A 25,950-nucleotide genomic window follows, 5' to 3' on the forward strand; every position below is an offset into this window, starting at 1 on the left:
CTGTTTATCTCATTGTGTATTTCTTTCAGTTACCTTCTGTATTATACGGTAATAGCTCTTTCTACACACGGTCCAAGTTTCTTTGAGCTACGTTACTTAGAAGTGAAACACATGCAAGAATTACTTTCATCCTTAATTTTTGCACACCAGTGTACTTTGTTAACACACAGGTAGGCATGTGGGGTAGAGGTCCACTTACAGGTGCCTGGGGTCATTTAAGTCCCCATATACAATACATACCTTAGATCCTTTCAGTAACGATAATCTTCGCTGTATGGTCTTTGAAATATTCTTCCAGGATAGGGGAAACAAATAACTCATTTAAAAACAACAAACTTGAACAATTTTATTGAATAAACTTGAAAATAACAGTAACAAAAATGTAGTATGGGGAGTTTGCACTAATACTCCTAATACAGTTCATTCTAAATCATCACACATATTATGTTTGCATGAGTTTTGCAAACAAAGGGTTTGCATCTTGAGCATTTCTGTGAAGTTGTTTTTTTTTTTTTTTTTTTTTTTTTTTTTTTTTTTTTTTTTTTTTTTTTTTTTTTTTGCCGTCTTTTCGGAGGCACATTTTGCACTTCCCACGAGAAGGTCCAGGATCATCATGGACCACTACTGACAGTTTTATATCCTCTCCCAAATGTAATTTATCTATACACTGTCACATTCTGATGTGCTTTTCAACCAATGTTCCTCCCAAGTCCCTTGGCAATTTTCATCATAGCAGGTAATCATTTTTCGGGTCAATGTTATACAGCAAATGTGCATTTGTATGCATTACATTTAGAAAATGGAAAAATATAGCTGGTGGCCACCTTCTTGTTTGTCTACCGACATTAAAATTTGTCCATAACTGATCGCATGTATCGACCCCACCTTTGGTACCATTATATAAGGTGATTATTTTAGACTTCACTTTAACATCAGTTGATGTGTCAATGGCATCATCATGATACATTGTTGATAATACTATTACCGTCTTATTTTTGGCAGTAATGTACGATACTAAAGTCACATCTTTAGTGAATCCAGAAACACAGCTATACTTTGTTTTATACTTACTAGGCTGAAATTCTCGTCGAATTTCATGCTTATTTTTTCATAAGGTACCCACAACTGTTAACGTTCTTGTAAGGAGAAGCTGAGCTAGTTGGTAACTAATATTGTCACAAGTTATATTCCTGTTGGTACCTGCACCATGTTCAGTCGAGCTGTTCACAACTGATAATACAGCACTGTCTTGACGAAACAGTTCCTTCAGTTGTGTGTTTTCATATATTTCAAAGTTGACGAAATAATTCATTCTAGCGTCTATTAGTGCAAAAACCTTTATTCCATACCTTTTGGCTTTTTGCAGTAAATAATGTCTAAATGGATATTATCCCCTGAAAGTAGAAGCTGTTCTTCAATTGTACAATAATCACTTGGGCTGAACGCATTTTTACAATTATTATTTATCACAGTGGGAGAGTCCCTCACAGGTGCTAATTTATGTTTTCTTCTAGTTTTAAAGGTGTGAATGTCATCAAATCTTATGACTCTAAGTAAAAACAAAAATCATTTGCATTAAATTGTGAGACAAAAGATTTTTATGTCTTCCCATAAATCCTCATAATTCACATGAGTGGCTTTGTGAAGCCCAGCCAAATAGAGTAGCCCCAAAAATACTAGTAAGTCTTCTCTCATCATATGTTTGGCATCCCACTCTCTGAAATGTTTATTTTTTACTGACTTTATGTACATCATTGTGCAATTTACAACTGAGGTCACTATACGTTCATCAAACAAAATAGAAAATGAATTGATGACAGACACTACACTTCTGAAGTACTGCCTTTCTTCCAGGTAATGGGTTATGATATGTTTCCAAGTTCTGAGGCTCTGGCCAGGTTTTGCTTTTTCCATTTTATAGACTTGTCTTTGCATACAAAAAATTTACCCTCCGGACACTCAACATCGGATTCACTTTGTTCTTGTTCGGTGTCCGAAGTATGCTCACTGTTCTCCTCGTGATCCTCATCTATATCCGTACCTACTAAATCTTCATCTGCTTCGTCCCTCTCCCGCCAATGAAATTCCTCCCATATTTCTTCAGTCATGTGCGATGCAGCCACCTGAAAATATAATAACTGGAAATGGTACACTGGCAAAAGTGGTAATGAAGCATCCACACTTATTTCATCATACTTCATTAATAATTCTATCATTTATACCATTACTCATGGACGATTACAATTCAAAAAGCAACTTACCTCTATACGAAATGATGCACTTTGAGGCGCATGGGCCAGAAATATCTTGCAAGGCTCACAACAACTAGATGGTAAGTTGCAGGGCAATGAAAACACACTGATGGCTTACTGCAGGAAAGAGTGGGAAGGCACTGAAAATGTAAACAATGGCAGGCGGTGCATGTCAGGATGCAACAAGTTGAATCATGCACATGGACAGAAATGAACCCATGCTCCCAGTAAAGGGTTAAAGAAGGACATGTTGCCAGGCAACAAAACTTTATTTATTAAGAAACATCGTGGACTGAAGTTTTGTTTCAATAAATGAAAATAATTTTTAAATTTGTGTTTTTTGAGATAAAATTTATTTGAAAATATATCATCCCTGCCTGTCTTGCTTCCATCAATATGTCTAAGTTTGTCTCTTCTTGTCTGGATGTGTCTCCACAGAGATCTGATTTCCTGTACTCTTATTAGCACCTCTTCATTGGTAACTCTGACTCTTTAGCTACGTTCATTTAGTAAGCGAGTCAGACGGGCCCACCTCTTGGCTGATACATACTTACAGAGTGGGAAGTTAAGCGTTTATCTTTTCCTGTGTTTTTCTCACACTATATTTACTAAATTCCATGCGTGTTTTTCTGTTTAAAAGATGTAATCTCACATTTTGTAAGTGTAAATTTGGGCAATCTGTAGCACAGTTTTTATTTCTAATGAACAGCCACCTACATACCTCACTGAGGCACCAGTGTCCCTTGGTGACACATCAGGAGGGTAGCAAGTTGCATCTCTAGGGTTTGTCTGCTTTTATAGTTTTCTTTTCCAGTTTGTCTTAGTTTACTTTTCCAGTCTTGCTCGAACTGGTAGGAAGTGTGCATACTATGTACTAATGCAGGAGGAGCTGGCTGCAGTATGCGAACAGCTGAATACATTTTGGCTACCGTCAGTCACCTTCGGGCTGCTGCCTCAAGAGTGTAGCAGTGGCAGAGAATCTGGTATGTCGCATGGGACACCAAATTTGTTGCTCGTTTTGCTCACGGGCTCTGCTACTAAGTTACCTCCTAGTGTACCTGATGCTGTGGAACTGCTCCCACAGCAGAACGAATGGTGGGTGGAAGTGCATTTATGTCGCTCGAGGTGGAGGGTCAATGTGGAGACTGAGTGTCTGGCCTCATCCATTCATCCTGTGTGTGGGCAGATGACTGCTCCTTCAGCAGTGTCTGAGCAGGCACAAGGGGGGAGGGCTTTACTAATAATATGGAGCTCGAATGTTAAGTGTGTTATGGAGCCCCAAAGGCATATAGCATACAGGGATAGAAAGAAAGTCAATGTGCACCTGGTATGTCTGCAAGGGGGCCTCATCCAAGATGTGGAGGCTGCCTTGCCTGCGACTTTCGAGCATACAGGTGCAGTCATCTGCAGGTTGTGGTTCAGTTTGGCACGAATGACGCCTGTCCAACGGGTTCAGAGGCCATCCTCAATTCATATAGGCAGCTGGCGAAAGTGGTGAAGACTACTGGCCTCACACATGTGGTGCAAGCTGAGCTCACAGTTTGCATTGTTCCCAGAGTTGATAGGGGATCTTTGATTTGGAGCCGACTGGAAGGTCTCAATCACAGGAATCATCAGCTCTGTGATGGACTTTGGTGCAGCTTTCTAGACCTGTGTTATCAGTTGGGGATTTGTAGGACTCCTCTTGATAGATCAGGGGTGCACTACACAAAGGAAGCAGTTACTCGGGTTGCAGAATACTTGTGGAATGCACACGAGGGTCTTTTATGTGAAGTGGTAGTTTGAGGGACTCCAATGAACAACTGCCAGTTGCTACACAGCAAGGGAAGTCTGACTATGTCCAGATTAAATATGCTTCAACTGTCAAAAGTTAATCAGTAAACATCGAAGCACTTATAATAAAGTTTCCGAAATTTATTGCCCTCCACAAAAGTTATTGCGCTCAAATTATTTTCGGGACGAGGAGCTGAAACACAAGTGGAAAGCTCCAAGATATTTAGTGAGTCCTGGAAAGTAAATCAGAAAGAACGATTAGAGGCCACAGGAGTGGGAATGTTCATTGGAGTTGACAAAAATACTGTCTCTCTTGAGGTCAAAGTTGAGTGTGACAGTGATACTGGGTCACTTATAACAAGTCTAGATGAAATCAAGGAAACTTATGCATGTTTTTACTGGCTACCCGATTCTGTTGTAACAGCTCTAGAGTCATTCAAAGAACGTCCAGGGTGAGTAAATACCCAAATCATGCATTGCTAGTTGAAGGCGACTTTAACCTACTGAGTACAGTCTGGTATATTTATGGATTCATTACAGTGGTGCAGACAGACAGTCATGCAAAGTACTTGTGAACACTTTCTGAAAACTTGAGCAGCTAGGTCAGCAGCCCTTATACAATGAAAATATTTTAGACCTTGTAGCTACAAATGGCCAGATCTTCCCAACAACGTCAGTATAAAAACGGGTAGTAGTGACCATGGTGTCATTACAGCAACTATGCTTACGAAAGTTAATAAATCAGTCAAGAAGGCTAGCGGAATATTTGTGCTAGAAACAGCAGATAAGCAGTTGTTAGCATCTCACTTAGACAGTGAACAGTAAGATGGACATAGAGACATTATGGGCAAAGTTTAAGGAGATCACATATCGTGGTTTAGAGAACTATGTGCCTTGTAAGTAGATTACAAATGGAAAAGACCCAACATGGTTTAATAATAAGATTCAGACATTGCTGATGAAGCAGAGGCTGTTGCACTCTTGGTTCAAAAGAGAACACACAAATGACAAAGCAAAGGCTGGTAGAGATTCATGCTTCTGTGAAAATATCTATGCACAAAGCATACAACTACTACCAACATCATTTTCTTAGTATAAGATCTGGCAGAGAACCCAAGAAAATTCTAGTCCTATGCCCAATCGCTAAGTGGGTGTAAGGATTCCAACCTGTCACTTGCTGATCACTCTGGTGTGGCAGCTGGATAGTGAAACGAAAGCCAAAGTTTTAACTTTCACATTCAAGAAGTCACTGATGCAGCAGAATCATACAAACATATCTTCATTTGACCATCAAACAGACTTCCACATGGACAACATATTAATAAGCATCAATGGCATACAGTTACAACTGAAGGAGTTAAGAACAAATAAGTCACCAGGTCCAGAGCACTCTACATCATTGGCCCCTTACTTATTTTGCTTTTATCATGAATCTCTCACCCAGCACAAAGTCCCTATCAACTGGAGAAAACTCCAGGGACACCTGTGTACAAGAAGGGCAAAAGCATGTACCTGAAAATTACACACCAATATCCCTAATATCGGTTTGCTGCAAAAACCTTCAACATATTCTCAGTTCAATTATAATAAATTTTCTTAAGACTGAGAATGTTATATCAATGAATCAGCATGGTTTTAGAAAACATCACTCATGCAAAACTTAGCCTGCCCTTTTCTCACACAACACATTGCGAACTATGGATGAAGGGCAACAGGCAGATTCCATTTTTTAGGTTTCTGGAAAGAGTTTGACATGGTGCTTCATTGCAGGCTGCTAAAGAAGGTACAAGTCTATGGAATAGGTTCAAGATATGTACAGACTTCTTAAGTTATAGAACACAGTATGTTGTCCTCAATGCCAAAACTTCATCAGAGACAAGAGAATCATCAGGACTACCCCAGAGAAGTGTGATATGACCACTGCTATTCTCTACAGACATAAATGATTTGACAGACATGGTGGCCAGCAATCTGCAGTTATTTGCTGATGATGCTGTGATGTGGATTATGGTGTCATCGTCGTCATCGTTTAGTGACTGTAGGAGGATACAAGGTGACTTAGACAAACTTCGTAGTTGGTGTGATGAATGGCAGCTAGCTCTAAATGTATAAAAATGTAAGTTAATGCATAACAGTAGGAAAAACAAACCCGTAATGTTCAGATACAGCAGTAACAGTGTCTGCTTGACACAGTCACATTGTTTAAATATCTGGGCATAACGTCGCAAAGCCGTATGAAATGGAACGAGCATTTGTTGATTGTCAATCCTTTGGTTTATTGGGAGAATTCTGGGAAAGTGTAGTTCATCTGTAAAGGAGACTGCACATAGGATGCTAGTGCGACGTATTCTTGAGTACAGCTCGAGTGTTTTTCTTCACTTTCTTCTTTTCTCTCCTAAAACGGGTCCTGAAAGAACTGCTCTTCATATTCTTGCTTGCATTAGGGTCAAAGTGACGTATCATACACTGCATCATGCTTATTTTTATTAAGATAATCCTTAGATTGTATTCGCCATAGACAAGTTTGGCTTTCATATGACTGAATAAAATCATCAAGCTGATCATGATTGATCTGTTTCCAAATCACTCGACATGTTACTGGTATGGAAACAAACAGAGAACTCTGGTCTTTGCTTGAACAAGGATGCACAAATCTGATATAATGCTTAAGCACTGATGCTAGCTCACGCTTGCAGTAATGTGGGTGAATGTCTTTAACGACTTCTGGTGACCTGTACAGTCTAAGTATCAGATGTGGTGATTGCCTTTCCCTACAAGGGACCCCAATACAGTTTTTGTATGTTCAGCAAGAAAATAGAACATGTTAATTACATTGGGGCAAATGAGACATTGGACTAGGCCATGATCTAATCCTTGTCTGGGGCTCAGAAGAGGAAGCTTCTCAAAAAAGAACAGGAAGGTAAAAAATATAAATGGAGGGAACTAAAAGGTCTTGCACCTAAGACTTCCAAAAAAGACAGCCTCAGAGTGAAGGGGTTGGTTAGACCCCTTCTACCTCTATCACAGGGACAAGAGAACAAAGGAGGAGTCAGGTACTCCCACTGACACCGAAAAAGCCAAAGCAGGAAACAGGGAAACAGACCTATAGTACTCCCTTAAAGGAGACCACTCCCTGAAAAGCGGATGTGTTGAAAAAGCACACACCAAAGAAACAAAACTTGCTAGCTTTCAGAGTAAAGGAAAATAAAAAAAACACACACACACACACCTATGCCCCTGTGTGGTATGGGCTACACTAACAGTACAAATTCTATTTTTTGGCTGGTGAGATGGTTGTGGTGGGGGTAGTGTCAGGTGTAGTAGGTAAAGGGGGAGGGAGGGAAGAGGCAGGGAGAGGGACTGGGGTTGGGTGGCTAGTGGCTCAGAGGAAGGTGGCCGGTTTGCCTGATTGGAATATGGGAGGCACTGGTCGCAGGTATATGGGCTGGCACAACTGGAGCGGCCGGTGGAAAGCGTGCACTTAAGGTGAATGGGGACATGAACTGGGAGGGGTGACAGAATGGAGAAGGGAAAACTTATGGGTGAAAGGTGCTGGGACAGTGGGTTACCTGAGATTGAAGCCAGAATGTTTAAGGGAGTGGAGGATGTGTTGTAAGGATAACTCTCATCTGCATAGTTCAGAGACATTGGTCGTGGAGGAAAGGATCCAGATGGCTCAGGATGTGATGCAGCCATTGAAATTGAGCATGTTGTGCTACTGGGTGGTCACCTTTGTTCTTGATAACAGTTTGGTGGTGGCCATTCATCCAACTGAAAAACTGGTTAGTAGTCATACCAGCATAAAAGGCTGTGCAGTGTTTGCAGTAGATAGGATATACGACACGGCTGCTTTCACATGTGGTCCAGCCTCTGATGGGGTAGGATAAGCCTGTGACAGGACTGAACTAAGAAGTGCTGGGTAGTTGGAGTGGGCAGTCTCGCACCTTTGTCTGCCACAGGTATATGTTAGTCTAGCAGGCACCACGTAGGGGAAGAGACCTTTGAATGCATGTCTACGAGTCAGTGTATTAGTGTTAGTTTTCTTCCTACTGTGTGTGTCTCTCGACAACTCAATGCTTTTGCTTTTCAGTGAGTGGTATCCTTTAATCCTAAAGTATTTACATTCTACAAGAATTTTCCTACAACATTTATAGACTTGCAGTCTTGATTTTCAGGATGGTGGTTATCCAACAGGGACATCCATTGATCAACATCACTTCACAGCAGATGGTACTTTTTCATATGGCTCTCTTTGAGAAGACTGGGGAGGTGGGGGGGAGGGGGTCACAAGTACAGGACCCAAATTCAGGAGGGTCTATCTGGACAAAGATGCTTTTCTCCTTATCTATTGGGGGGATGGGAACAGTGGATTTTCTTAAGGAGAAGGAGTTCAAGGTATCTCTGTGGGAGGAGGGGAAGCTGCTGGCCAAACCACCAGTTGAGCTCTTTAAGACTACAGTGGTATGTATTTGGGTACCCATACTTCTTAAGCATACTCCCTAAAAGAAAATGTTCAAGCACAGAAGGGTGCAGATCCAGAAGGTTGCAACAGATGATTGGAGAGTAATAAACCTAAAGGTCGTACCGGAAAGCCAAACCTTTGCAAAAAATCCCTCGTGGCAGTACGAGAGCAGGACCTAAAATTATACTTAGGGTTTTTGCAAGTTGCTGTCAGAATAATCAAAGACATCAAAAGTGATCATAGTGGCAAGCTGGAGGCTGCAATTGTTGCAGATAAACCTGCAACACAGTAAAGAGGCAACAGCTACCCTAAGTCATCTTCTGGGAAGAGAGGAGGTGAATGTGACCCTGACTGAGGAACCGTATCTATAGAAACGGGGCCTTTCAAGTCTCAGAGAAACTCAAGGTAAATTGATCTATGCTAGAAATCTAAAGAAATGCAGAAAATGCAGTTATGTTAAGAACAGAATTTGATTCATGTCGATGGCGGACATCTGTTCAAAGGACCTAGTGACCATCAGGAAGGACTAATGTGGCGAAGGAAGCACAAGGGAAATTATATAGGCCGCCTCCTTCCCAGGAGGTAAGGAGACAGATTGATAGTAACTCACAACAGAATTAACAACTGCTGAGTGGATGTGAGGCCAATGTTCACAATGTGGTGTGGGGAAACAGTGACACTAAGAGCAAAACTGAGCACCTATTGGAATTTATACCAGAGAATAATTTGAAAAATCTTGAAACAGTGTAGTGAACCTACCATCAGGAATAGGAAGAGGGAAGAAGTAACTGACATAACTTCTGGGTTACCTCTAATGGGTAGGTACATCAAACAATGGTATGTAGTGATGGAACCATTTTAATCTGACCACATATATTTTAAGTTTGAGGTTGAAATGGGTGTTAAACAGACAATGCCCTACAAGAATCCTAGGAAAACAGATTGAGACTCATTAGGAAACACCTAAACTCCTACTTATTTGAAGCCAGAACTTTGGCAACAAACCCAGTATTTTGAAGAAATGGCAGATGCAGTAACATCTGACATTGCATCATATTTAGCAGAACTGCCCAATCACTAAGAAATGCATATACAGGAATATAACTTTGTAGAACAACAATCTGGAAGTGCAAAGGAAACAGCTAAGAAGACTGTTCATCCTTGCAAGAAAGAAAGGATAATGGGCAAAATATCAAGAGGCCCTTGTCAAATACAAACTTACAATCAAGTGAGTGAAACTATCATCCTAGAAGGTATTCTATGAGGAAGCGGAAGATACAGCTACTTGTGCTAGACTTCATAAAATCCTCTCAAGAATACCAACTAATGCAGGAGCTACTTTAAGGAAGGAGAATGGTGGTTGTAGAAGGGCAACGAGTGTGATACAGGATGTGCTCCTCAAGACTTGCTTTGCTCAATGCACTCTGGCAGATAACACAGACCAGGAACCAGTTCCTAGAGGTACTGCTTTATAGGTAATCACAGGTAAAACTGGAAATCTGCCAGAGGACGTGTTGATCGGGGGGGAAAAAAAAAAGAGTGGGTGCTGGGAATGTTGGTTGGTTGGTTTGGGGTATAAAGGGACCAAACTACAGGGCCATCAGTCCCTTTTTCCTCATGCAAAGAAGTCGCTAGGTAAAACAATTCCCAAAAGGAGTTGGGGAGAGTAAAAGGGTGTAAAACTAATGGGGAACCACAATGAAAGAGAAAATGAAAGAATCGAACCAAAAGGGAAAAACTTACACTAAAAGGAAAAGTAGAGAAAGGTGTTAAAAGCATATAGCAGATGGCCTGGGCTGGCTGATAACAAGAATAAAAATGGATGAGCCAGCCACTCTGAACACACTAAAATAAATCTCCAGCCTAAAAGACAAGACGAGATGAACACACACAGGGAAAGGACAAGCACCAAACCTAACGAAATGCAAAGACAGAGTGGCAAAGAGGTAAAATGGAGGGAGGGTGGAGGCCTGAGAGAGAAGGCTGGGCACCCACCCTTAGACTGTATGATAAAAAAAACCCTAATAAGTAAAACATAAAACTAAATTAAATGGTGGGGCATTGTCACCCAACACCATTGGTAGGGTGCCGGGAAGGTTAAAAGTCCGCTGCAGAGTGGCTAAAATTGGGCAGTCCAACAAGATGTGGATGACAGTCATATGGGAGCCACAGCAACACCGAGGTGGGTCCTTGCGAAGGAGGAGGTGACCATGTGTTAGCCAAGTATGGCTGATGTGGAGCCAGGAAAGGACAATAGAGTTTCTGCAAGTGGCTCGCATGGATGACTGCCACACATTTATTGTCTCCTTGATAACACAGATTTTATTTGGTGTACTGAGGGTGCAGGATACAGTATCCCAGATCGCGAAAACTTTACAACGGAGGGCCGATTGGAGATCAGTCTCCGGCAGGCCGATCTGTGGAGTTGGTTTACCAGTAGCCTGTTTGGCCAGGATGTCAGCAAGTTCATTGCCTGGTATCCCGACATGGCTTGAGATCCAAATGAAGGTCGCTGAACGTTCACTGTTGCTGAGGGCGTAAACAGACTCCTAGATAGTCATTACCAAAGGATGTTGAAGGAAGCACTGGTTGAGAGCTTGTAGGCTGCTTAAGGAGTCAGTACAGATGATGAAGGACTCCCTGGTGGAGGAGCAGATATGCGCAACAGCGCGATAGATGATGAGCAGATATGTGCAACAGCGCGATAGGTGGTGACCAACTCTGCAGTGAAAACACTGCAGCCATCAGGCAAGGAGTGCTGTTCAGTATGTCCAACATGACCATATGCGAAGCCAACAAGACTGTCGACCATTGAGCCATTGGTGTAGACTCTCTCTGAGCCCTGGCACTCACTGAGAAGAGAAAAAGTCCCGGCAGAGGTCCTCAGGTGGAAATGAGCCTTTTGGGCCTTGCGATAGGTCCAGACAAAGCTGTGGCCGAGGCACAGACCATGGATGTGTACATAAGTGGACCCGCAGGAAAAGTGGGAGAGGGAAAGTGCTGAGTTCAGTAAAAAGTGACCAGACATAGACAGCAAGAGGATTACCAGTTCTGGGCCACCATTCCAGAATGTGGATTGCCGTGTTAGGGAAAATGAGACAGTAATTTGGATGGTGAGGTGAACTATGAATGTAGGCAGTATAATTACCAAGCAGTAGTTGCCGCCAGGACCACTATGGAGGAATGGCAGCTTCCACAAGGAGGCTGTTTACTGGGCTTGTTCAGAAGGCTCCACAGTGGTGAATAGGGCCCAGCAGATGCACCGCAGAGGGCAATGCTGAACAATACACCAGGCTTCCATAGTCAATACAGGACTGTAGGCTTCCTTAGTCAATACAGGACTGTACAGGATCTGCAGCAGTGTAGGGCAGCAGTGTAGGACTATCAGTACCGTAGTCGGTGTGGCTCAGGCATTGAACAATATTGAGATGCCGCCAGCACTTATCCTTAATCTGATGAAGCCAAGTTAAGTGGGCATCAAAGACCAGTCCCAAAAAGTGGCAAATCTCCACTACATCAAGTAGTTGGTCATCAAGGTAAAGTTATGGATGAGTGTGGACAGTACGAAGATGACAGAAGTGCATGAGACAAGTCTTGATGGCCGAAAACTGAAAGTCGTGAGTGAGGGTCCATGACTGTGCCTTCCGCACGGCTCCCTGCAGCCGGCATTCAGCCACACCAATAGAATAGGAGAAGAAGGAAATACAAAAATTGTCAGCATATAGGAGGGGGGATAACGGGGACACTACTGCTAGTGCAAGACCATTGATGGCAATTAAAAAGAGTGGGACACTCAGAACAGAGCCCTGTGGGACCCCATTCTCTTGTACATGGGGTGCACTGAGGGGAGCACCAATGCGAACTCTGAAAGTGTTCCATATAAAAACTGGGTGTGGGCCACAGAGGCCCTAGTCATGTAGAGTAACAAGGACATTGTGTCACCAAGTAGTATTGTAGGCCTTCGTAAGGTCAAAAAAAAAAGACGACAGCAATAAGGTGTTGTCACCGCAAAAAGGCTGATTGAATGGCAGACTCCAGACCAAGTTGTCGATGGTGTAGCGCCCTTGGCGAAAACTGCCCTAGGACGGAGCCAGAAGACCCTGAGACTCAAGGAGCCAACGCAACCGCCAGCTAACCATACGTTCAAGCAGCTTGCCCAGATTGCTGGTGAGGCTGATAGGGCGAAACTATCCACATCTAGCAGGTTCTTATCAGGCTTTAGCACTGGAACAATGATACTTCCCACCACTGCAATGGGAATTCTCCATCTCTCCAGTTGCAGTTGAAGACGGCAAGGAGGTGGTGCTGGTAATCTGCTGACAAATGTTTAAGCATATGGGAATGGATGTGGTATGGGCCAGGGGACGTATCAGGACAGTCAGCAAGGGCATTGAGAAATTCCCACTTACTAAAGGGAGCATTACGAGGGGCGTTTGAAAAGTCCGTGCAAAGTCCGAGAGATGGCACCACTGGCGCATATCGAAACCATGTTTAGTTAGTAGCATCTTTGGAAAAAACGCACACCAAGTTTCAGCTATATTTGTCAATTTCTTTGTGTTTGGCATTCATGTGAATCAAGGAAGTCAAGTGACTGTCAAAAAATGGATGAAGAAGAATTTCGTGTGGTGATTAAACATTACTTTATGAAAGGCAAAATACCTCAGGAGACTAAAGAGAAGCTTAATAAACATTACGGTGACTCTGCACCTTCGATTAGAACAGTTTATAAGTGGTTTCAAAATTTTCAGAGTGGCCATGTGGGCACAAGTGATGCTGAACGTTCTTGATGCCCTGTGGAGGTTACGACTCCAGAAATCATTGATAAAATCCATGATATGGTGATAGATGACAGAAGAGTTAAGGTGTGTGTGATTGCTAGTGCTGTGGGCATCTCGAATGAACAGGTACATACTATTTTGCATAAATGTTTGGACATGAGAAAGCTATCCACAAGATGAGTTCCGCGATTGCTCACACTTGACCAAAAATGGAATTGTGTGAAGTGTTGCAAGGATGGTTTGCAGTTGTTCGGGAAAAATCCACAGGACTTTAGGGGTTGTTTCATCACTGTGGATAAAACATGGATACATTACTATACTCTTGAGACTGAACAACAATCTAAACAATGGGTTACCAAGGGAGAATCTGTACCAAAAAAGGCGAAGACCAGTCCTTCAGCCAGAAAGGTTATGGCGACTGTCTCTTGGGATTTGCAAAGGGTAGTCCTCATCGACTATCTGGAAAAGGGTAAAACTATTACAGGTGAATATTATTCATTGTTATTGGACCATTTGAAAACTGGGCTGCAAGAAAAACATCAGTGATTGGACTGCAAAAAAGTCTTTTTCCATCACGACAATGCACCAGCACACACCTCAGCAGTTGTGGTCGCAAAATTAATGAAAATAGGATTCCAACTCGTTTCACATCCCCCCTATTCCCAGAAGTGGCTCCCTCGGACTACTATTTGTTCCCCAATTTGAAGAAATGGCTGGCGGGACAAAGATTTTATTCAAACAAGGAGGTGATTGCAGCAACCAATATCTATTTTGCAGACTTGTAAAATTGCTATTATTCTGAAGGGATCAACAAATTAGGACAGTGTTGGACGAAGTGTATAAGTCTAAAAGGAGACTATGTCCAAAAATAAAAAAAAAGCTTTACCCCAAACACATAAGTAGTTGTTATTTTTGCACGGGCTTCTCAAACGCCCCTCGTATATGGCTCAGAGCACGTGGAGCAAAAGATAGGTGGTGTTGTTCCACTTGCTGCTTGAGGAAACAAAAGGTGAGGCGGTAATTCTCAGATGCAGAAGTGCAAGCATAATGCTCGGCAAGATGTTCTGCGCTTATGTCTGGATCAGCAGATACAGCTCCATGTGTAGAAATTCGGGTCAGAGCTTGGTCCAAACCTGGGAATGGGAGGTTTGTGTTCCAATGGTGGGGATGTAGAGTTCCCAACACTCCTGTTTCCTTCATTTGATGACTAGGCGGACCTGGGAATGGAGCTGTTTGAAAGCTATGAGCTTCTCTAGGGATTGGTGGCGCTTATGATGTTGGAGGGCCCGCCTATGGTCTCTAATGGCTGCAGCGATTTCTGGTGACCACCAAGGCACTGACTTCCACCGGTTGCAATCTGAGGAACAAGGGACTGCTGGTTCAGCTGCAACAACAATGGTAGTAGTGATCGTCTGGCTCACCTCATCAATGTTGCCAGGCAACGGAGATTCAACGGTGGTACTGGAGGTGAAGGCGTCCCAGTCAGCCTTGGGAAGTGCCCATCTGAGCAAGTGCCGACATGAGGGATGCTGGGGGAGGAGCAGGAAGAGTGAAAAGTGGTCACTACAGTATAAACCATCATGGGCTCTCCAGTGTATAGATAAGAGAGAGGACTGCAAACCGAGAGATCAATGGCCAAGTTTGTGCCATATACCACACTGAAATGTGTGGGGGTGCACCAGCACACACCTCAGCAGTTGTGGTCACAAAATTAATGAAAATAGGATTCCAACTCATTTCACATCCCCCCTATTCTCCAGAAGTAGCTCCCTCAGACTACTATTTGTTCCCCAATTTGAAGAAATGGCTGGCGGGACAATGATTTAATTCAAACAAGGAGGTGAGTGCAGCAACCAATAGCTATTTTGCATACTTTGTCATCGCATGCCAGTCTACAAACACATAATAAGCCTGGACAATAAACTTGGCACAAATGGAACTGCACAAAGTGTTATATTGAATGTCTCGATTTTTTTTCCATGGATGTCGAGTTAATTTCAGTCTTGACGTTGCCTCAGTACTGGAAGTGGATGGTTTACGCTTGTCATCGTCTGATGTGAGAATGCCTCTCTACCTGGACTTTAATCATTCGCCGACCGAGATGTCATCACTTACAAAAATGTCAAATTGAGTTAGTAGGTTCCCGACACTGTTATAACAGCCAGTACCCTTATTTCCACCCCACTAAGGGCTATGGGTATTAAAATCAACTAGAAGTAGAAAACAAGGAGGAAGTTAAAAAATTAGTACGGCCAAAACATTGGATGGCACTTCACCATCAGGATGATGGTAGATATTACAGATGGTAATTTCCTGCATTATCCTCACCCTGACAGCCACAGCTTTGAAAGGTGTTTGCAGGGGTACAGGTTTGCTACAGACAGAGGTAAGGACAGAGATAGAAACTCCACCTAACAGCCAGTCATAGTCAGTACAGTTTTTTAGTACCCTGATTGCCATGAAGGGCAGGAGTCTGCATTGCGGGAAACCAGTTTTCCTGAAGGGCAATGCAAAAATCAGATGTAATGCTTAAGAGTTGCCGTAACTCAGCCAGGTGAGAGAAAAAAACTGCTGCAGTTCACTGGAGGATGACATTTTCTGGAACTGGGGAAGGCATGAAGTGATTGAGGAGGCAGGTTATGCCTCAGTATCATCTGCTGCCACCAGTTGAGTATTTGTATCCATTGCCATTGTGGGTGAGGTATTGATCAGACACATATCCTCAGGGGATGCTAAAATCTCCACCTCGTCCTTAGACACCAGTAGGGAGTGGTGGTGTTGAGGCCACTGGAGGTTTCTTAGCAGACTTCTGCATTTGCTAGCCCTCTCACTTCTCCAAAGTAGCTTCAGGCATTGAGCAAGACCGTGAAGCCCTTCGCCCAGCAGCCTGTGGCTTCTTCAGCCACGGGTGAGTGTCCACTATGGCATTAGCGAAGACCTTGGAAGGGAGAGTTCCAAGGGACTTCCATGCGAGAGGAGCCAGAGGAGGCTGTGACCTCTCCAGCTTTGGGGAGGGGACCAGTTTCCCTGGTGTTTGGGGGGATATTGCTCCTGAAGTAGGTGCTTTGGAAGCAATGGACGAAGAGGTGTCCCCAACCACCAAGAGGGCAAGAGGGCAGATGTATTCGGGCAGCCTGGAGGGCCCACTGTATGTGGCACAGATTGTGGAACTACCGTCACAAGTGACGGTGATGTTGAAGTAGCTGCAGCACATGTAGATGTCAGGCAAATGGGATGCAACCTGTAACGGGACATCCTCATCTAGCATTACTTTTCCTCAACAGTAGTTGTCAACACCAGTATTATTTTTTGAACTTTGGACAGGTCAATATTATCTCAGTTGCTTTTCTAAAAACTTTCATATAATTTTATACACAGTATGTTATATTTCAAGCTAAAATTTATGAAAAGGAATTACTTTATAAAATATTTTAGTCTTGATGTTATAATCAATAAGTACTAGTTTGAAAGTACTGTTAAAATTATTTTTTACAAACATTTGAAATTATGAATTATTGGCAGACTTAAAATTTCTATTATTAATGACACAATCCTGTACTGTTTACTATTTCTGGATTCATTTATGAAATAACAATTGAAATTAATAATATAACAGAAACTGGTAAAAATTCATTTGTTAAGAAAAATTGCAAACCCTTTGGAATATTGTTATTTCCACAGAGGGCGAGAGTCGTAAGCATGCCTCTGATGTGATCGGACATATTTTTTTATTTTTGTGCAAACAATGTAATTTTAACTTTGTTAATGTGAAAAATGAAAATACTATATGATATACTAAAATGTGAGAAAATATATTTACATAAAAAAATGCTGCAACAACAATCTTTGAATTTATTTAGTTAAAACCAACAGTGAGGACCTGATGTGAGATTTTTGTATAATAGCTTCAAGAATCAGACCCCTACACAAGCAGAACTGTAGCCATCTCAACATGACAAGCTAAGTAAACTAGGAAGTTTACTGTGATCTTTGTTCCTCTCAAATCTTCATAAAAGACTTAAAAGTGGACAATAGATGGAAGTAGGATGGAGGGAGGAGATTACAAACCATTCAAATTTACGTTTAGCCTCTTGGTAAGTCAGCCAGTCCAGGGTCTTTTACTCCATAATTTTCCAATCCTTCTGGATTACTGTGCAGTCTGGTGAGCAGAGGAAGTGGTGCTCTCCACAGTTCACACATGTGGGAGGAGGTGCACATGGAGTATTTGAATGCAGTGGACGCCCAGTCTTGACATGTGGTGCTGGAATTGCAGTGGGAAGGCATGTGCCCGAATTTTCAGCACTTAAAGCACTGTGAAGGGGGAGGGACATATGGTTTTATGTCACATCAGTAAACCATCACTCTGACCTTTTCAGGCAATGAGACACCCTCAAAGGTCAAGATGAAGGCACCAATAGCAACCCTATCATCTTTGGGCCCCCAATAAGACACGCTAGTTGAAGTGAACACCCCACTGTTCTAAATTGGTGCAGAGCTCACTGTCAGAATGAAGGGAAGGTCGCGATGGGAAATAACTCCCTGGACCATGTTGAGGCTTTTATGGGGAGTGACGGAGACAGGAATATCACCCAGCTGGTCACAGGCAAGCAAAGCCTGGGACTGGGCTGTGGATGCTGTCTGAAACAACATTGACCATTTCTCATTTTGGACAGTGCTGTCACTTCCTCAAACTTATCCTCCAGATGTTCAACAAAAAATAGAGGCTTCGTAGCTAGAAAGGAGACCCCACTTGTTATACTGCAGATTAAATACTGAAGTGAATATAGCTCTCTTCTTTCTGTAGCCCTATGTTCCTCCCATGATGTAGCGAGGGAGGTGAACAATTTAGGATCATACACTAAGCGATCAAAATTATCCAGACACCTGGCTGGAAATGACATACAAGTTCGTGGCGCCCTCCATTGGAAAGGCTGGAATTCAATATGGTGTAGGTCCACCCTTAGCCTTGATGAAAGCTTCCATTCCCACAGGCACACGTTCAATCAGGTGCTGAAGGTTTCTTGGAGAATGACAGCCCATTCTTCACAGAGTGTTGCATTGTGGAGTGCTATTGATGTCGACCTGGCATGAAGTCGGCGTTCCACAACATCCCAAAGGTGTTTCAGGTCAAAACTCTATGCAGACCAGTCCATTACAAGGATGTTATTGTTGTGTAACCACTCTGTCACAGGCCGTGCATTATGAACAAGTGCTCGATCGTGTTGAAAGATGCAATCGCCGTCCCCAGATTGCTCTTCAACATTGGAAAGCAAGAAGGTGCTTAAAACATCAATGTAGGCCTGTGCTGTGGTGTGGTAGTACCATGCAAAACAACAAGGGGTGCAAGCTTTCTCTCTCTCTCTCTCTCTCTCTCTCTCTCTCTCTCTCTCTCTCTCTCTCTCTCTTTTCTACATGAAAAACACGACCACACCATAACATTACTGGCTCTGAATTTTACTATTGGCACTACACACGCTGGCAGATGACATTCACCAGGCATTCGCCATACCCACACCCTGCCATCGGATCCTCACATTGTGTACCGTGATTCATCACTCCACACAATGTTTTTCCACTGTTCAATCATCCATTGCTTACGCTCCTTATATCAAGCGAGGCGTCATTTGGCATTTACCGGCGTGATGTGTGGCTTATGAGCAACCGCTCGACCATGAAATCCAAGTTTCCTCACCTCCCGCCTAACTGTCATACAACATTACAACTCTCTTCAACTGTCTGCGGTCTCTATCAGTCAACAGACGAGGTCGGCCTGTACGCTTTTGTGCTGTATGTGTCCCTTCACATTTCCACTTTACTATCACATCGGAAACAGTGGACCTCGGGATGTTTAGGAGTGCGGAAATCTTGCATACAGACGTATGACACAAGTGACACCCAATCACCTGTTCACATTCGAAGTCCGTGAGTTCTGCGGAGTGCCCCATTCTGCTCTCTCACGATGTCTAATGACTACTGAGGTCGCTGATATGAAGTACCTGGCAGTAGGTGGCAGCACAATGCACCTAATATGAAAAACATATTTTTTGGGGGGGTGTCCAGATACTTTTGATCACATAGTGTACCTGTCAGCATTGTATTCTATCTTTCCCTTCCATTCTTAGAGACTGCTGGCACCATTCTGTTACCAACAAGAGCTGACTCAGTCCATGGCACCACCCAGCCACAGCAAAGGCCACCTGGCATGATGGCCACTGCCAGGAGTCCTGATGCCCCAAGAATATGGGCATTTACTCCTTGGGATACCTGTGGAGTTTGCAGCTCAGGCATCAGCAGTGCGATCCCTGTGTTGTCAGGGGGCTACCACCAAACACGCAGATGACGGCTCACCACAATGGACAGGCTATCGTGCTGGATGTTGGGTGCAGAGAAATTCAGTATTGTCATGGGGGCAAAAGAGGACAGTGAAGAACGGAAGAAGACATTAACCCAGAAGGCGTCCTCACCCAAACAGCTGAACTGCAGATGGAATTGCAGAACCATGATAATAAGAGGTGCAGAAGATCAAACGGCACGATGGATATGCGATGCAGCACATAAGGCATCCTTCCCCAAACGGCCCACACCTCTGTAGAATTCTGAAAGTGTGAGATCACACCCTTAAAGGGGACCAGAACTTAATAGGCCGAAAAGTGGGAGACTCCTTTTAGTCGGCTTACGACAGGCAGGAATACCTCGGGCCTATTCTAACCCCCGAACCTGTAAGGGAGGCGAGGGTTGGGCGTGAGGAGGGAGGGGGATGTTTCAACCACCCAAGTCACCAGGTCCAGATGGTAGCTTTCCAGATCTACAGCAACAAGGAGAAGAAGATTTAATTAGATTCTCACTTAGACTGTTCAGGTCACCCTAGCCATAGGAATAATCACTAATGCTTGGAGGACAGCAATGGCTGTTTTCATTCCAAAGCCAGGGGTTGTCCACAAGGAGGGGTTTTGTCCCCACTACTGTGGAAACTAGTGTTGAATGAACTCACTGAAGCTTTAAATACTAGAGGCTACTTTTGCCAAGGATACACGGACCATTCAGTCATAGTAATACTTGGTAAATTTGTTAATACTGTTAGAGCAATGGCACATTGTGCACTAGAGATTGCAGAAGATTGGTGCAGGAACAGCAGCTCAGGGTCAGTCCCAAGAAAACTGATATGCCATTTACAAGGAAACCAAATCGGGCACAAATACCAGAATCTCAAGCTCCTCAATGAAACTCGACCAGTAGAAGAGGCAGGGAAGTATCTAGAAATAACCTCAGATGAGAAACTGTCATATGACCCCTCACATACAGAATGTGTGTATTCTCATGAGCACTAAAAAGATCTGTAATAAAAATTTGGGTCTAAACTCCTGGAGTACGTATTAGAGGTAAAGCACTATAATAAGACCTATAATAATCCATGGGGCTGCAGTGTGGCGGAATAAAGCAGAACAGAAAGTGGCGGCTAAGGAGATTGGCAAGAAGCAGAGATTGGTCTGTTTAGCTATAACAGGTGGAATTAGCAGCACACTCACTGCTGCAATGGAGACCAGGCTGGACAGACCCCCATTACACCTTCAGGTTACAACGGTGGCAGTGACATGGGTGTGCAGGTTAAAAACTGGAAACAACTGGATCCCCTTAGGATATCCAGAACCTCTCACCAATATAGCGTGTGTGGTAATTATGGGAATTGCCAGGAAAATGCCGGCTGACCATACAGTGATTTCCAGCGCTTCAATAAACCTTTCAGTATAACAATCGGATGATGGGACCAGTGGAAGAATGAATCACAATACCATTCAGGAGACAATCTGGTTTACTGATGAGCTGAAAACAGATGAAGGCACTGGAGTCAGAACATACGCAGTACAGCCTAGAGTAGATAGAGCAGTCTCTAGGAAAGCTGACAACAGTATTCTAGGCAGAAGTATTTGTTATTAGAATGTGCGCGGAGGAGAATTTGCTCCAGTTGCAGAAGATTGTGTTGGAAGTGCAGATTACGCTCAGTTGTTGAAACAGACTGAAAAGAAAAATCTTTTGAATATAATTTTTACACTACATATGTGTGGTGCCTGTTATGCCAGACATGTTACTGCAAGCAAGTAGGTGAATGGACAGTGGGTGCTAAAACTAGCATGTGATAAGTTGAGAATTTGGGTCGGATGGGAAGCATGTCAAGATGGCTGAAGCAATTAAGGTGACTACTCACTTTAAGCGAGAGTCAACTTCCACCATCGAATTATATCGATGACAAATTGTGACTGGAGTCAGTCTCTCTTCTGTCATTTTTGTAAGTTCATAACTAGATTGTGCTAAGATTTTTCCTAGCAATGACGATATCTGAGAACTGAAAGTTCAAATCAATTCAGATTGGAAATAACACAGAGAAACAGAGTAAAAATAAAATGGAACTCCGTTCATTACTAAGTTCATGAAGGCCAGGAGTTGCAGTTCATTGGAAATTTAATCTACTGATGGGTTCAAATTTCTACCTGCAGATAAAGTGTCTTTTGCAATATACACACATACTTTCTTCCTCTCATCTTTCACAACTGTAAGAAACTAAAAAACAATAAAAAGAGGAATTTCATCTGTTCTTCAAAATGTCGTAACACGCTCAGTATTGAATTCTGGCACAGCACCCCTCAATACGTGTACACAGAATAAATGCCATAAACACGTGAATTTTAAGTTTTCCCTCTCTAATGAGTGTTCCAAAATGTTTTCAGATTGCAGCCACTTAATGTCAATTTCTTGCCATGATATTTTGACTAAAAACGAGGCAGCCATCTTTAGCCAAGTTCTCTAGTGAAAATCTCTAAATTTATACCAAAAATTGGAACAGCTACACATGCACATATGTCTTGACTGCACGATCACCAGCATTCTTAATTACTGTCCTCTGTCAAATGTGGCACCATCTAAGGGGCACATGCAAATGCATACCAGTATTATTACATACACTTCCTGCAACAAATTTTAGGTTGGATACATATTTAAAAGTAAAATTTGTCTTTGTGAAAAACTTTAACTACTAATTGGATGCCATGGATGCCACGTCTTAACCATATGAAACCCACCATCACAATTAACAAGATTGTCCGGAAAATGCATTTCTACGGATACCTTAATAATTGAATCTCAGAAGGATCTCAGCATGGCCAAGATTTTTATGGCTGACCAATGTAAGCTTTTCCACACTGACGTGGCAGCCTGTAGACTCCAGCCTTCCACAAACCTTTATGTACTTTATCAAGCCAAGAAGAGCACAGGTCTTTGTAGAAGGGAGAATATTAATTTAACATAATATTTCTTTACTATTCTTCACAAATTAAGACAACATGCTGCCTAAATATGGCAGACATTCCTGGAGTGAAACAACTTTATATTTTCTTTATCGTGTGAGCTGTCATGTTTATTCCTTGTTAAAGCCATGCTAATCTGATGCTGAAAATAACTATTTTCTTTGAACACTCACTGTAAGGGTTCCAGCTCCTTTGCAAGGTTGTCTCCACTAGACAACGTGTGCTTGGAGCACCAGCATTTGAAGGCTGCTCATATGTGACGTGTGGTGGCAGCTAAACATCTGTAAACACAAATCTGCATGTGTAGACTTACGGTAAATGGAATGTCCTGATGACCCATCTACTTTCAACTGACAAAAGGACCTAGAAAAGCTAGACATCCCACTATTACAAGACGGCTTTTAAGTGCCCTCTCTTCAAAGTATAACAGACTTCCATGAAAGATTCTGTGGAGACAGCACTTCAGCTGCTAGAACTTAATCCAAGGAAAAAAATTTACAGCGGAAACTTGGAAGAACATGCGAGAGTTAAAAACAAGTAGAGCGTTAACAATGAGCATCCTTCAAATTCTGGTGAACCCATTTCTGATGGGGACAGCATTGGAAAGGAGTTGGAACCTAAACAATTTGTGCTCAATGAAAATTAATATTCACCACATCAGATTAGCACTGCTTTAGAAAGGAATACATGTGATGTGTCACAAGATAAAGAGGACAAGGAGCTGTTCAACCAGGGCATGCCACACTTACATGGGAAACACTTTGTCTAAGTTAGGCAGAAATCTTTTTTGAAATAATAATAATTTATGATAAAATAATTTTCTGGCCTTACGGTGATGTATGTTGTTCTTGGCACTATAAAGGATGATCTGAGTTTGTGGTCGGCTTGAGACTACAGAATACCATTGTCAGTGTGGTAAAGCCTATATCCATATCAAATGGACAGTACATGAAAGGTACGTGCAACATTCTCACCGTACTCACCTACCACAGTCCAGTAAGGCCGCCATAGTTGAGCATTGTATCTCTAAGGGACATTGCATGAATTATTTTATCATGAAACTTGGCTATTATGAGATTCTTCTGTGTTTTTCTTATTAATTAAGATCTGTATCAACATATGTTAGGCAGAAGATCTTATTAACTGTGATGGTGTAGGACTTGGTGATTTTTTTACTTTTTCATAAAGACAATATTTTGTACTTCATACCACACATCTAGCAAGTATTAATTTTTTTAGTTTGACTACTTAATTTTAACTCTAAGGGCTTGCAATTTTATTGAGGGCATACATGCAGTAACACTGTTGTGCATGCACCTGCACACCTCAGATGGAGCAATATTTAACACATGGTGCTAAATTTGATAGGAAGGTGGTTATGCAGCCAAGACCTATGGACATGAGCCACCTCACCAATTTTTGGAATAAACTTAGCGAAGTGCACCAGGGCACTCTAATTATTAAACACTCCTGAAGACAGGTGCCTGTTTGTCAACTGAAATACTGCAGCAAAAAGTTAAACACTGTCTGGCTGCAACCCAAAACTTTATGGTAACCAATTTTGAAATTTTATGATGGAAAGTAAGTTCTCAACTCACCATCACTCAATACCAAGAGTGTTGTTTGATAGTGACTTGTTGAATGAAGCTTATATCGGTTACTAAGATTTTATTCTGCTCCAGATCTCGCTATGCAGTTAGCTCAAGAAGGTAATGATACTATCATCACTGTAGGTAGATTAGGATTAGTTGGAACAAAAATGAAGACAGGTAAAATGTGATGCGCATGTAATGTAGCAGAAGAAGGATATTCAGTGCCTGGAAGGCATACAGGATCATTTGGAGCACACAAAGAGAATGACATAGCTATGATGAAACCACTTCAAATACCATATTACAATCTTAACAAGCCTGATGATCCTTTAGATCAATGTTTGCAATACAATTTAGTTGAATGCAGAACATTCAAACAGCAAAGGAAGTTTTGCATATTGGCTTTACTATGCAGCAAACCACTAACAGTCACTGACAGCATTAACACACTTGGATCTGAACTCACTGGGTATCACATAAGTTACTACCCTTCTTGCAGTACCTGGAAAATCTTCTCACAAAGACACATGGTATTAATTAGAGCAATGTGGTGCTGATTTGTGTATAGAACCTTGTTTTAAAATATACCATGAGAAAAAAATGTATACATAAAACAAAACATCGCGATCGCTGCCCACCGTGAGACTGAATGCCACACGGTGGCAGTGCACTTTGGGCATATGACAAGGCAAGGAAAGTACATACATGAAGCAGAGATGAATGAAGAATCATTCCACCAATGATACATGCCACAAATGGGGAATTCTACTGACATAAATGACTTTACTTAGGACAGATCATTAGTGCTCAGTACCTGAGAGTGACCATCTTGGAAGGTGAAGCTTGTCAGTTAAGCATGTGCTACTGTCACAAGCATCTATGGCAAGTGGCTGAAGGATGGCCCAATCTTGAAAGGCAACAAGGTGTTGGATGTCCACGCCTTATCACTGAATGTGGAGGTCGGAGGCTTGCCCTCTCTATAAAGAAGTCTAGGTGACAATCTGTGGCAGATCTCGCAAGCAAGCACACTTCTGGTGCAGGCACAATTGTATCGAAATACACCATTCAGTGAACACTGCTGGACAAGGGTCTTCACAGCAGATTACCTCTATTCATTCTCATGTTGACCCAATGAAATCATCAATTACAATTGCAGTGTGCACAGAGACTGGACTGGACTGGACTGGACTGGACTGGACTGGACTGTGGATCAATGGAAATATGTCGTCTTGTCGGATGAATCACATTTCTTGTTACACCATGTCTATGGTTGTGTCTGGATAGGTTGTCATTTAAATGCCATCATTCAGGTGAACGGCTACAGATACGCTGTCGTTCAGGGGAACAGCTGTGGATATGCCATCATTCAGGTGAACGGCTGCAGGTACGCAGTGTTGCAGGTGTACAGCAGCTCTAAATATGCTTGTGGCAACGGCACAGGCTGGTTGGTGCATTCACTTTAGTTTCCATGGACTTGTGATAATATTCAAGGCACCATGAAAGCTGCAGACTACGTGGAAAGTATTGTGGACCACTTTCTTTGTGTCATGCTTGGTGTCTTTCCCAACAGCAATGGCATCTCCCAGCAAGATATGTTTCCATGTCAAAAAGTCAGAATCGTGTAACAGTGGTTTGAGGAACACAATAGCAAACTCATCTTGAGCTCTTGACCATGGAAGTCACCTGATCTGAACAAGATGGAAAACACATGGAATGCTGTCAGGCACCAGCTCTGCATGTACAAATCACCAGTGCATAATTTACAGGACCTGTGTACATGCATCTGGTGCCACA

The 25,950-nt window shown here is 42.5% G+C and overlaps 1 protein-coding gene across 3 annotated transcripts in view; it reads right to left on the reverse strand.

The window, feature by feature from the left end:
* Positions 1 to 375: 375 nt before the first annotated feature.
* The window catches only part of LOC124777624 (NADH dehydrogenase (ubiquinone) complex I, assembly factor 6), a 90,578-nt gene continuing 65,003 nt past the window's right edge, over positions 376 to 25,950 (reverse strand). Inside the window, exons 6-7 of one of the 3 annotated variants that reach the window (XR_007015758.1) lie at positions 2,262 to 2,392; positions 376 to 2,123 (exon numbers count right to left, since the gene is read on the reverse strand). The gene's annotated coding sequence lies outside the window, so the exon portion shown is untranslated. Of the gene's footprint in view, positions 2,124 to 2,261; positions 2,393 to 22,827; positions 22,846 to 25,950 lie in introns of those variants that run through there. The other 2 variants (XM_047253096.1, XM_047253097.1) reach the window with 2 other exon arrangements.

The sequence above is a fragment of the Schistocerca piceifrons genome, chromosome 2, assembly GCF_021461385.2.
Source record: "Schistocerca piceifrons isolate TAMUIC-IGC-003096 chromosome 2, iqSchPice1.1, whole genome shotgun sequence".
In the NCBI taxonomy this organism is placed as follows: domain Eukaryota; kingdom Metazoa; phylum Arthropoda; class Insecta; order Orthoptera; family Acrididae; genus Schistocerca; species Schistocerca piceifrons.